This window comes from Marmota monax, unplaced genomic scaffold (assembly GCF_021218885.2).
Source record: "Marmota monax isolate L192 unplaced genomic scaffold, Marmota_monax_Labrador192_F-V1.1 WCK01_AAM20220418_F8-fsc00022, whole genome shotgun sequence".
Taxonomy (NCBI): Eukaryota; Metazoa; Chordata; class Mammalia; order Rodentia; family Sciuridae; genus Marmota; species Marmota monax.
The window spans coordinates 15,996,514-16,008,782 of record NW_026695215.1 but is presented as its reverse complement, the minus strand read 5'-3'; the positions used below and the strand labels follow the sequence as shown (position 1 = coordinate 16,008,782).

General features: G+C 46.1%; 1 protein-coding gene and 1 non-coding gene across 3 annotated transcripts in view; one reads left to right on the top strand and one right to left on the bottom strand.

Moving 5' to 3' along the window:
• Window positions 1–12,269, top strand: part of Clstn2 (calsyntenin 2) — a 590,554-nt gene that overhangs the window by 145,651 nt on the left and 432,634 nt on the right. The gene's annotated exons all lie outside the window — the stretch shown is intronic.
• Trnaa-ugc (transfer RNA alanine (anticodon UGC)) lies at window positions 7,190–7,263 on the bottom strand. Its single transcript has one exon. It is a non-coding gene; the product is annotated as a tRNA-Ala (tRNA).

Sequence of the window (12,269 nt, the reverse complement as noted above, 5' to 3'; positions counted from 1 at the left end):
AAGTGGTTAACTTTGATCCGGTGCCTCCATTCAGTGAGCATCAAAGGTGGACCCGATACTTACATTTTTGATGTGACCCACAAACCAGAGATCAGTTGGAGCCATTCTTCATTGCTTTTAGAAGAATCTTACCGAAGAGAAGTAATAGGTTCTCTTGATCTGGGAATGTAGACGTTTCGTGATGCTGTATGTGACCCCAGAAGAACGGGAGGTCACATCCCAGTGAATCAGCACGTCAGGGCTCTCTCTGCCTTTCTTGTGGCAAATTGGATGTATGTGCTTCTCACATCTGCCCTCCTGAGAGGCACTGACACAGACTCACAGCATCAGAACCCTGTGCTGATGATCAAAAGGCAGCAAGCTATGTACGCGGGGTTGAGAGGGGAGATGTGGCTGTATTAAGGGAATGTGAACAGTATCCTTTCTCGCGGAGGGAAGTGGACGGAGTCCTGGGCAAGGAATGGAGACATGAGGTTCCTATTCAGCAAAGCCCTTAACCACCTGTGTGAGCCCCGGCAAGTCCTTTAATATCTTTGCAGTTTCACTAAGGTGAGGAGTAAGGGCGTTTATGGGTATATGTGCATCGATATGTATTACAGCCGCCTGACAAAAATCTAATTTCCCACAGTAGCTAAGGGTCTGCTGCAGTCTGTCAGAAGTCAAGTCGACAGACAACTGCAACAGAATGTGCTGCTGTTTTTTAATGGTTATTTTACCCAATTCACAGGCTGATGGAGACAGTATTCGAGGTTTTTTCAGATGCACTGCATGGTGCAAGACACACTGATGGGGGATACAAACTATGGCTGAACTCCAGCAAATTCCAGAATCACGAATTCTAAGAGTTTGAGGGCATCCTAAAGGCATTTCTTGAGCAGACACTGGAATCCCTTTTCCAGCCTGTGCAACAAGTATTTTCTACTTCTGCTTACCCATATGTAATAACAGGGAAACAGCAGCCTCCTAAGGAATCCTGCTCACTCTCAATTTGGACTTGACCATTGTGTGTGTGTGGGTGTGTGTGTGTGTGTGAGCGAGCATGAATGTGCGTGCATGTACATGAGTTTGTGTGTATGGCTATGCATGTGGTGTATGCACAGGGTGCCTGATTCATGAGTGTCTTGCCAGGGTGTGTGAGGGGCTGGGGGGGTCAATCTCCTACCATTTACCTCTCCGATATTTCCACAGAGAAATCGACTTTCCTGGAATGTTCAGATACTAGGGATTCTTGCGGTTTCCCTCCACTGGAACAGTTGATTGAGGGTGGATTTTGTTTGCAGTTGTATGCATTATTCATCCAAGGTCTCCACGGACATTTCATTTCCTGCCTTAGGAAAGAAATCAACCAAGAGATAAGTATCATTGCTGTTGTGTTGTTGCACTTAAAGAAAGTTGGTGGGCTGCCACATTTTGTCTTCATCTGCACATTTGTTCTCTTTTCTGTCACCAACTGGAAAGCCTCGTTGACTCACGATGGCCCTCTGCTTGACCAGCCGTAGCCCCGCGTACTTTTCTCATCACATACACGGAAACAAAGCTATTGGTATAAGCTAATATTTGAACACACCAGGGGCATGGTTCCAAGTGCTCTCAGTCCTATCCTGGGGGCCATCCCCACCCAGAAGCAGGGAGGAAACTTACTTTGTCTAAAGACACAACTGATTGCCTGGGGCAAGGTGCTGGAGTTCATGGTGCAACTCAGACATCATCTTCATACATCCCGGCTGGGTGCCATGCCTCTTTGCCCCTCCTTCTGGTGTGGTTCTCAGGAGCTTAGCCAAGGCTGGCTGAATCCAGACTCAATAGAACTAAGACTGCACACTTGGCCTGCAGACTCCCTGGTATATGGAGCCTTGGAGAGTTTGCAACTGTGATCTTCTGTATGACGCAGTGATGTGGTCACCAGATCCCATGCTTTAGCTCTTTGTGCGTTTTCTTGGTCTCTGTTGCATAGAACCAGCTAAAGTCCAGGTCTCTTGGGGTAATTCCTGGACCTCCTGCCAGAGGGGTATTGCCTCATTACTATATTCAGCCACCTAAAAAATCTACCTTGGGTCTTTTCTTTCCATCTAATTCATAAGAGCATTGCAATAGAGGCTTCTGACTACCTTGTGGACATTTGGATGCATATGTCAATTGACAGGGATGGTAAAGGGCAATCCTCTGGTATGGCAATGCCAACAATTTAAGTGTGCTACCTCTGAAGTACAATCTTGCAAAGAATGTTGAGGCTGTGCCTGTTTTTAATGACATTGAGCGCTGGTATTGATTAGCAAAGTCTGCTGTGGGATTGGAGTCTCAGAGGGATGGTACACACACCCTGTAGGGTCTGGAGCTGGACTTCATCAATTCCAATCCTACATATCATGCTTACCACGGAAAAAGTCTCGGGAAAGTTACTTCAACTCTTTCTGCCTCAGTATCTTCAACTATAAATTGAGGGTATTGATAGCCTCAACCTCATAAAGCTTTTTTGTAGATTGAATCAATTAATACATGTATAGTGTTTAGAATGATGTCGGCATAGAATATGTGCCACATAAATATTTGCTGTTATTACAATTATTAATACGTACCTCTTCAATCCAATGAAAATCATTAATAAGTTCATTTTGGGTCCTTAAGCTTCCACTTTAATTTCTAAGTGCATATAAATCATCTCTTTAGGATGATTTGTGCAGCTTTCCTGGGTATCACTGTACACCTCTCAGACTTGTGGTTTGGGATCTATGTGTTCTGGGTGCTTCAAAACTAGGGCTTTCAGCTCATTTGCAGGTCTGGCTTTCATTGCCTGTTACATTACAGTTGTCTTGGACAGATCCTGGTGCCATGGTGAAGAAGACATTGTATATTACATACATTCTAAGAACTTCTAATCATCTCAGCTATTCTTTGCAACAGCCTTTTGAGATCGCCACTACGATCATTCCTGTTTTACACACAAGAACACCAAAGTTTGGAGAGATTATATACTTTGCTTGAGATTCCTCAGTCCAGCATATGGCAGAGCCTTAATCTGAACCCGGGTCCTAACCTACATGGAAAGGTGATTTGAAGACCTTTTGTCCTGCAGAGAGGATTTTAAAAATGATAGGAGGAGGGTCACAGCTGACATGCGAGACAAGACTGGGGAGCTGACGGGGAGGTTTGGCTCAGAATCCAATTTCTTAAGACCAAGCAGACCAGAATTAGGACATGTAAGGATGGAGGTAAAAAGAAGACCCTGTTCTTGGACTAAATTTTCCCAGTAGGTCAAAGGAAGGGTTAATGAGATTAGGACAGAATCCAAGTAGAGCTATGAGCCAAGGATCCAACACATGAGCTGATTAAAAGCTAACATAGGAATTATATTCATGTTTCACCTTGAATTTGTATTTCTAAAGTCCTAGGTGCATTTAGATCAACCCCTGATTTTTTTAGCTGCTTCTCGGTGTCCTGCATTGGAAGAGTCCAGTTTTTACCTTTGAGCATCTTTATCCATCCTTCTGGTCAACCAGGCATCCACCAACCCTTCATCCACCTGGCCATCCCTGAGCTAGATTCTTGTATTATTTATAAGCAGGTGAGTCAAATAGATGCCCTATTCTGAGGAATGTACTTTCAACATAAAGTCAGAAAAATAAAATAAAACAAACACATCAGAGTATAAAAGTAAGGCTGATAGATAATTAATAATTTCTAAGGAGTCCCCAAAGTAAACACCTAACTCAGCCTGAGACGGGAGAAGAATATTGCTGAGGGCCTCTTAGAGGGCATGAGTTTTTAGTTAACCAGGTATTAAGTTGTCTGTAGCTTAGCAAAGAATTGAAGAGCTGAGTTTAGGGCAGAGGAAGCAGCCTGGGGCAAGGCAGGGAGAGATGGTAGTGACTGGAACATTCCAGATACTTCAAAATGTTGTCAGAGTGAGTTGTCAGGGCAGCAGCGCCCGCAGGGTAAGACCGGGTCACATCCCTGAGGGTCTCAAGAGCAGGCCAAGGAAGGAGGACTTCAGGGAGTTTGGAGCTGCTCATTTCTGTAGCCTGGACAAAGGCTGGAAGCAAGAGGGTCTACCTCCATTGTGTCGTGACGTCGCTAACACACTGGATTCTTTGTGGCAGTTGTTCTTTCCCCCTTAGAAAACTAGATGCAAACACAATCACTTGGTTAAAATAAGATTTAGAACACTTTTATCACAGAAGAGATGGTGCTGTCATAAAAGTCCCCGTCCCATAGGCAACATTTTCTATTAACAGTGGAAGATTTAACAGATGTCCATTATCTGAGAATGGGATTTGTTCTGATAATGGTCAGACAATGAGTTCCAGACACAGTTTGTAATTCAGAGGCGCCTTTATTCCTGTGCAAGGCACATAAATCAAGGCTTACTTTTATGTGGCACCTGGACACACCATAACTTGTTAGAAAAGGTATTATTATTATTTTTTTTGCAAGTCTTGTATTTTCTATCTAGAAATCAGCTGAGCCACAGTCTCTAACCCCCACCCCAATGCACATTTATGGCCACCATGTTTACACTGACCTTTAAGGTCATTTGAACTGACCTTCGCAGCATTGGAACTGCAGAAAAGCCAAGAAGGCTGCTCTTTGCCGCAGCTGTCAGTACCAACTTCGTCCCCTCTTATAAGTCTCCCAATCCAAAGTCCTTCTGCCCATCATCTCTGAGGGTCCTGGGACATCTTCATCTTGGGGATGACTGGACCACCTGCACGCTGGATGTGGTGATGCTGTGCATCCTCCTAGGGCTCACTGGTACCTCTGGGAGGGACCTGCATGGCTTCCATTGGGGTATCTGTGGCAAAACCTGCAAACAGGAATTCTGGGTAGTTGTCCTCATCTCCTAGTTTGTCAGTCTTTTTATCTATTTCCCCAAATCCTGAAGATGTATCAGCTTAGGGGCCACTCATGGAAGACACAACCCAACTCAGTTTACCTCAGCTGATGGAGCTCTGGTCTCACATTGCCACTCTTAACCTCGTGTACTACTTGGGATTCTGACTTGGGGCTTGTTTTCCTGTGTGTGACCTTGTGAACCTTCCAGAAATCAAGGTTGTTCTTCTGCTCTGTCAGGATTAACTGACTTTGGCCAGGGTTGAGACTTGCCCTTGGATGATGTGGCTTCTGATGGCTCTAATTGAACACCTGAGATGGCTCCACCTTAGTGCAGAACTTCAAGTCTGTGTCCGTGCCCTGGCTTCTCCAGCAGGGCACTGTCCCAAGGGCAGCCTTTCTGTCTGCCCTTTGGAGAAAGCCACCTATTAGTTTTGCCGGCTCCAAGGCATTGAAGCAGTATTCTCAAGGTGTCACCTTCTGATGGTCTTCCTTTTCAACTTCTCTTTATATTGATGAATCTATTGATTAATCTATCCCATCCAGGATCAGTGAGAAAAAATGCATTACCAATGGATTAACAAGTGGAGGCCAAGTTCTTACTGGTGTCTAGCCTATGTCAGGTGGATCCGAGATGGAGTCGTGGGTCACCTGTGCTCTGGAAGCTAAGCCCTGTTGCAGATGCAATAGGAGACATATTCTAATCCACAGAAAATAATGAAGGACGGGGAATTCTAATGGGGGGAGTGGGCCATGGCAGCCAGGGATGGCTTCCTGGAGGAAGTGAGGCTGAATGTGATCCTTGACAGAGAGGGAAACCTTAGCCAAGTTCTTTTGAAGCATGAGATCAAGACTCAAAGAAGGCTGTACATAATCTGTGCAAAAAAGACAGGAAAGGGGTAGCGTGGTCTGGGAGTGAGACAGCTCTATGGTATAAACCAGAGACCCTCAAATGCCAATTTGGGAAGAGAGAACCACCCCATCCTAGGGGTGGGAAGCAATGAATATGGTAACAGGCAGGAGAATTCTGAGAAATGAGAAGCGTCTCATAGTATGGGGTACCCTGTGTGACTCAGTCACCATCTGTGTCACCTTGGGTCAGGCATTGGACTTCCAGAGTCAGCCCCCATTTCTGATGTTATATATGGAAGCCTGACCCTGACCCTGACCCCTGAAGTCTTCCTGTTGTGCACAAACATCGAGCACCATGCCCCGGGGACTGTCCAGTACTCGATCCACATGGGACCCCTCCCTGGGCAGAAGGTGGACAACACAGTGGAGCTGGGGAGGATGAGGCTGTGCTCAGGGCCTGGATGCCAGAGTCCAGGGCTAATGGACCTATCCTGGGTGATAGGGGAACTGAACAGATGCTCTTGAACCTTAAAAAACTGGGGAAAATTCAGAGACAGAAAACAGCTATCTTCCTGGAAAACTGTACCTCAGCTGTTCTCATCAGGCCACTGACTTCCAAGGAACCATGCCGGGGAACAGGCCTCCACCTTGTTAACCCTCTGGCTAGGGCCCAGCTTTCGTTGGGAGAAGGGATTCCTAGAAAACATGGAAACCTGCTGGGGACAACCTGTGACAGTCAGAGAAGCCAAGAGCATTTCATTACCAAAGTACGTTTCCAGTTGGAGACATTTTGAAAATGTTCATGGCGCCTGGCTGTAACTTCTCTATGGAATCAGTTTTTGAAATCAACCAAGAAATGAAAAACATTTCCTTATGTTTGGATGAAATGCCGCAGGCATGGGCCACCCACGACTCTAGGCTCTCTGTGGCTCCTCTGCAAAGTCCAAAGCCACAGAAACAAGCCCAAAAGAACAATGTCCCATTAGGGATTCCGTAGACAGTGCGCTTCAGTTACACTGTGTTTTAAAGTTTTATTATGAATAGGAAGAGTGGCGTCCTGGGTTCACCTTCATTACCCCGCCACACAATATTGCAATTGCATTTGCTCTACTTTCCTCCATTCACGTTGGTAGTCTCAGTCCACAGTCAGTGCCCATGTAGTGGGTGCTCAGTAAGTGTTTGTTGAATGAGCAAGGATGCTCTATGGAATGGAATGACCATGACCATTTGACCCAGTTATCTCACTCCTCGTTTTATACCCACAGGACTTAAAATCCGAATACTATAGTAATGCAGTCACATCAGTGTTCATAGCAGCTCACTTCACAATAGCTAAACTGTGGAACCAACCTAGGTGTCCTTCAACAGATGAATGGATAAAGAAAATGTATATACACTCAGTGGACTATTACTCAGCTTTAAAGAAGAATGTAACTATGATATTTGCCAGTAAATGGATGGAGTTGGAGACTATCATGCTACGCGAAATAAGCCAATCCCTTTTTTTTTTTTGTGGTGCTGGGGATTGAACCCAGGGCCTTGTGCATGCAAGGCAAACACTCTACCAACTGAGCTATATCCCCAGCCCAAAATAAGCCAATCCCACAAAACCAAAGATCAAATGTTTTCTCTAATATGTGGATGCTAATTCACAATGCGGGGGGCACTAGAGAAGAATACTGTTACCTTAGATTAGGTAGAGGGAAGTGATAGAGGGGGAGGGGAGGCGATGTGGGGATAGGAAAGAGTAGAATGAAGCACCCATTATTACTGTATGTATATATATGACTGCGTGACCAATCTGATTCTGTAACATGAACACTCAGAAAAATGAGAAATCATATCCCATCTATGTGTGACATATCAGAGTGCATAAATGCATTCTACTGTCATGTATAACTAATTAAAACAAATAAAAGATTAACAACAACAACAAAAAAGGATGCTCTAACTCAAGTCTGGCTGTGCCTGGAAATCATCCAGGGGACTTGTAAAGACAGCGTGTCCTGGGCTCCCTGGCCCCCAGCCTCTGGGCTCAGCAGCACCACTGAAGTCTACCAGAGAGGCTTCCACAGGAGGCTTCAGACTCTGGATCCTTGATGAGGCCGTGGGGCTCCCAAGACCCTGGAGTATGCCACTCAAGCCTCCTTGCCCGTTTGGAGAAGCTCGGAGCTGGGATGCTATCTTCCTGTTCGCTGGGCAGAGGGTTCCTCCTGTCATCCGGGGGAGGGGGGGTGACACACTTTTAGGGCCTGCTGCGTGGTCCTGCCAGGAACAGGGAACTTCTTTATGAGAGGGTTGTGTGGTTTGAGTCTCCACCAAAACCCACCTGGAGGCTTGGTCCCCATGCAGCAGTGTGGGGAGGAGGGCCTGGGGGGAGGGATATTAGATCATAGGAGGAGCCCTTCTCCATGGGTTAATGTCTTTCTCTCCAGAATGGGTTTGCTACCCCAGAAGTTTAGCCCTTTTCTCCTTTGCATGCACCCGTTTCCCCCTCTGATTTCCACGGTGGGTTGAAACAGCATGAGGTCCTCAGCAGAAGCTGAGCAGATGCCAGCACCAGGTTTTTGGAGTTCCCAGCCTCTAGAACCATGAGCCAAAATAAACCTCTTTTTCTAATAAATTACTCAGTCTCCGGTATTTTGTTACAGTAACAGGTAAACTTAAAGAGAACACGGATGTCTCAGTTCTGCTCTGAGCCCTAGGCATGCAGCACTCACAGCTCCTAGCAGGAAGCTGGCACTCACTCCACATGTGCTTGGTGTTTACACATGTCCCCAAGGTTGAGGGTCTTGCCTAAGGGGCAGAGATGGGAGGCAGAGCAGGTGTCCCCATAGCCCTCCAGGCTATATCCAGGCACTGCAGCGTGCCCCGGGCTGATGAGGTCTGGAAACTGTCAGATGAAGTGACGTGGTGGAGAGCCGTGATCTGGGAGTCAGATGATCTGTGTGCATTTCCTGCTTTCCAGCCTCACACCTGTGGCCTCACACAGCAAGGGAGCCCAGGATCAGGAAGGTTCCAAGTGCTCCCACCGTCAGCCACAGCCACATGGAGAAAGGATGGAGCGGCCTCCTGAGGGTCTCCTCCAGCCCTGCCCTCCACAGTGTGTCTCAGTGGTCCGTGGGGGCTGTGGGGGCTGTGGGGGGTGTTGAGTCACTCCTCCTGCCACTGGGGTCCTCCTCTCTGAGCAGACCTGGCCAGTAGGCCAAAGACCAGGAATCAGAGGTGTTCATCTGGACTCTTCTGGAGGCCACCAGGCTCCTCCTGTTCCCCTGTGTGTGCACAGCACCTGGGCTCCCGGGAGGAGGCCGGCTCTTCATTACTTGAGGTGTTCACATCGGACCAGAAGTCTGGCCCTTTTCTCCTTGGCATGAGCCCGTTTCCCCCCTGATTCCCTCAGTGGGTGGAAACAGCACGAAGCCCTCGGCAGCTCACAGGCTCTAGACCCCTGTGGCCACCTGTCTCCCAATCACAGCACTGTAGCTCTGGACTTCCTGGGGTAGAGGCTGAGTGCTTCCTGCTGTGGTCACTCCCCAGACCCTTCCTTCACAGAAAGCTTTAATTATAGCTTATTAAAGAATCTGAGTCTATTTAAAGTCAAGTGATAGTTGCAGTCATAGTAAAGGCGCCAGGTCACCCAGCCTGGAGGCGTACTCCACACCCACCTTGGCCTGAAGGTGTCTTTGCCACCTTCCTCTGTCCCTGTTCAGTCCCCTCTTACCTCTCTCCCCACAAGTACCCTGACCCCTTTCTTCCTCCTTCCTTCTCATTCTTAAGACAGAGTCTGGCTCCCTCTAGTCCCCTCAGGTTCCTACATTTCCCATTCTTGAGTGTTGAACCACAATGTCGCCCGTTTCCAATGACTGTGGGTTGGCCAATAGTGGGGTGGGCTTGGCCTCAGTGTCCACTGCTCTTCATAGGCCTCAAAGGGGACAGGGAGGGAGCCATAGTGGTCTCCCACTCTAACTGGCCCCTGGGCAAGTATTTCCCAGCAGCACTGTGCACGGGGTGAGCATGCTTATTTATAGCTGAATTTTTATTTCATTGTATATTAAAATGCATGTGATTAGGATGTCACACCTAATATTTCTCTGATTAAAGCAATTATATCTTAAGGATAAACCAATGAAGTAAGTTCATTCATAATCAAGTAAACAGTAAAAACAAGGAGAAAATTTTATATATATATATATATATATATATATATATATATATATATATATATATAGTTGAGGCATGGCAAGAACTCTTGAAGGTAGTGGGGGAGGCTCATGGGAATGCTGGAACACGGCCCCAGGGGATCTAAAAATAGAAAATCTAATGCCTAAAATGATGCATTTTCTTCTGAAACCAGCTCACCTCTTCCATGTAAGAAATCAACAATCCCTCTCATTAACAGATCTTCGATTTTGATTTTTTTTAATCACTAATATTCTTATTTTAAGAGAGTGACCAATTCTCAGTCCCCAATGCCAAGGTAAAGCAGAAGCACATGCTGCCTAAGTTTGGCTGTCAGGCCTTCCCTCTGCTAACGGATCTTCTTCCCAATCCAGTGGACAGGGGAGTGGGGCATGCTTGTCCTTGTCTAAGGTCACAGACTCAGGAAGGGGCAGAGCCAAGCTTCAAACCCAAGACGGTCTGACTTCAGAGACAATGCCCTTTCGCTCATTTTCCTGGAGGAGCTGTAAGTCTCTTCAACTCTACCAAGTCTATGACTTGAATTAAGAGTATTTTAATTTCTTTCCATGCCCTTTGAAAAATAAAATTGACCTTATATTTTCCCGAGGCCAGTTGATTCCTTTAACTCTCCTGGGCATTTTAATTAACATCAATTCCATGTATTCAAGGAAATGAATTTTTATTTCAAATGGTTCGGAAGCCTCTGAAGGGAAGAAAGGAAAAAAACATATTAGCAAATGAAATGTTCGGCATTCAAAACTTTTCTAATTTCAAAATGCAACCTCATAAGTGCCTAAATTAAGCAGCCTGAGCGCCGTGCAATATTAAAACTGCATCCTTTAGTCTGCCGCAGCAACAGCAGCTAAGAAAATGCACACAAAAGTCCCTCCCAGGATCTGTGCCCCCAAGTTGGACTGTCGAGGAGGCTTCCTTTAATGTGGAAATTGGCAATTTTCTGAGGTCTCTTGAACATTCTGTCTTCTCCTTCGCGTCAAACTAAATTCCCAAGAGCAATGTTGTACTTCAACAGTCACATTGTAGCTGAGGCTTCGAAGTCATTGCCAGAACCAGCCTCTCGATGCCCCTTTGAGGTCTTACAAGTGCCTTAAATGAAGACTGAGACTGATTATAAAACCTTCAGCAGATTTTAATGAATGTAGGATGATTTCACCTTAGGAGAGGTAGCCAGGATCCCTAACCCTACCAGAGATTTTATGAGCTAAATTTCCCTTTTCCCTTCTGATCAATGCCTGGTCTCCCTCCCAATACCATACCATATTAAGGTTCCCATATTAAGGATGTCTGGGGGTTCACAGCAGTATTGGTGGAGACAATATTAATAGAATATTAGTATAAACTTGCAACATTGACTTTTGTTTGGAAAGTTCTCCAGGAATGACTACCATGTGGGGAGAATGGTCTCTGAAAAGGTCAAGTGGATGCGTTCCTATTTGGATATTCCAGATTGCTCAACTTTATTCCTTGATGCCCTCAAGCCAAACATCCAAAACTAAAAATTATTAGCTATTAGGTATCTCAGGTTAACAGAGACATTTTCTATGGATGTTTAATACAGGACAACCCAGTGCTGTTGATAGAGACTTGGAGAAACTAGTTGACTATTTATCATTATTCCATTTCTTCTAATGCCAGCTCATGGAGATTGAGTAGCATGCATTTCCTCTCTCACGTGATAATTAGCATCGGGCCTGGGCATGAGTACTAATACGATGCAACTTCAGCTACAAATACCTCCAGTTCTCATAAAGTGTGTGGAGAGGATGGCTGTGTCCTGATCCTAGGCATCTATCACACTGTGCTCAACTTTCTGCACACAATGGAAGAGGAAGAGTGAGTGCCTGTGAACACCTGGGGGCTCAGGCCCACGTCAGTGACAAACATTGGTGTCCCTTTCGTGCTATGTGTCTTCCAGGGACAGTGGCAGCCTCTCCAAACCCTGTACATTAGCTTTCGGACTTGAGAGTAATTGAGTTTGAGGCCGCCCCTGCCCTGCTGGGAGTGGGCCCTTGTTTCTCATGGCTGCCCAGTTGTGTCAAGCTACTCTCCAAGGAGAGAGAGCAAAAGGGGGAGAAGAGGATATATAAGGACACTGGATGATGATTTAGTGAGCTTCTTGGAAGAACGAAAGTACCTTTCTCAGAGAAAAGATTCTAAGGGAAAGTAATTTGATTTTACCAAATGACGGTAGAGCCTAGTTTCAGGGTTCTCCGCTTCATCATTTCCATGCCTGCTTGCTCCACAATCTCATCCCCTCCTCCGTCCCCAGTGACCAGTGGTTTCATGCTGTCCCCAGCTCCCCAAGCAGCTCAGGACATAACTAACACTCCTTTTAGCTTCTTTCCTTTTCCTTCTCAAGCCACTGTTAGCTAATGAAAATCCTGTTCAGCTAG